Source organism: Meriones unguiculatus, chromosome 9 (assembly GCF_030254825.1).
Source record: "Meriones unguiculatus strain TT.TT164.6M chromosome 9, Bangor_MerUng_6.1, whole genome shotgun sequence".
Taxonomy (NCBI): domain Eukaryota; kingdom Metazoa; phylum Chordata; class Mammalia; order Rodentia; family Muridae; genus Meriones; species Meriones unguiculatus.
Window position 1 is genome coordinate 109,447,498 of NC_083357.1, and position 1,083 is coordinate 109,448,580.

Genomic DNA, 1,083 nt, shown 5'->3' on the forward strand with positions numbered 1-1,083 from the left:
ACCTGCATTCAATTTGAATACTTTAGATTCATGTTTAAGTGACAGCGCTTTAAACAGAGTAAGAAAAGTTGTGCTGCACTTATCTTGTTACCTGAAAACATAATAGGTGTACATACATTAAATATATTCCTACAACTGTCCAGGTCATGCTTACCAGCTGGAATTACTTTACTTAATGTGTGGGTATTTGCATGGTGATATTTAATCAAGACATTAACAGGAGTAGAAGGTTGTTGAGTTAAGCCAAACTTGAGATACACTATTAGTTGTTATATGTCTGTCCTCTGGTGATTGTGGAAGCTTCATATATTCTTTGGACATCATTAGACATGTTTGCTCTTGAAGTGCAACTTTAATACTATAGGAATTTTTCCATTTTACTAATACTGGTATGCTCCACGTATGCACCATTCCACTGTAATTATTGTTTCCATTCATAATAATTTTTGTTACAGATATAACTGATGGAGGAGCTCTGGGTGTTTAGATCCGCATTCTACTTTCAGGCTACAGATTCTGCTTTCATAGTTTGTCCTCGGTGGCCCAATAATTGTGCCTATCGACCTTGTAAGTGTCATGTCTTCATCATCTTCAAGGCCCCATCTAACCACACCATCACCCACTCATTTCTGTCCTTCTTCAAGTTACCCCATCTTCTCCTGCCAGTAAAAGGATTTTTGATTACTGCAGGGAAACTTAGAGGAAGACAGTGGAATTATACGTTAAAATATATTTTTTGCATGTATGACATGTTCAGCTAACAATATAAAAATATTACTAAAAATAACTTGGTCTATCATGAAAGAAAATGTATCACTGTGCTTCCTCTACAGACATATATTATTATCCTGTACACTAGAAGAAAATAATACTTAGAGAGTGCTGCCATAGTCAGGACACTGAAGTCTTAGAAATGGAATTTTCATAGCAGCTTTATTTGTAATAGCTAGAACCTGGAAACAACCCAGATGTCCCTCCATGGAAGAATGGATACAGAAGTTGTGGTACATTTACACAATGGAATACTTCTCAGCAATTAAAAACAAGGAAAGCAAGAAATTTCCAGGGAAATGGTGGGATCTA

At 36.0% G+C, this 1,083-nt stretch overlaps 1 pseudogene; it reads right to left on the reverse strand.

The window, feature by feature from the left end:
• Positions 1–213: 213 nt before the first annotated feature.
• LOC110565317 (ubiquitin-conjugating enzyme E2 variant 2-like) lies at positions 214–611 on the reverse strand (annotated as a pseudogene).
• Between the last annotated feature and the right edge of the window lie 472 nt (positions 612–1,083).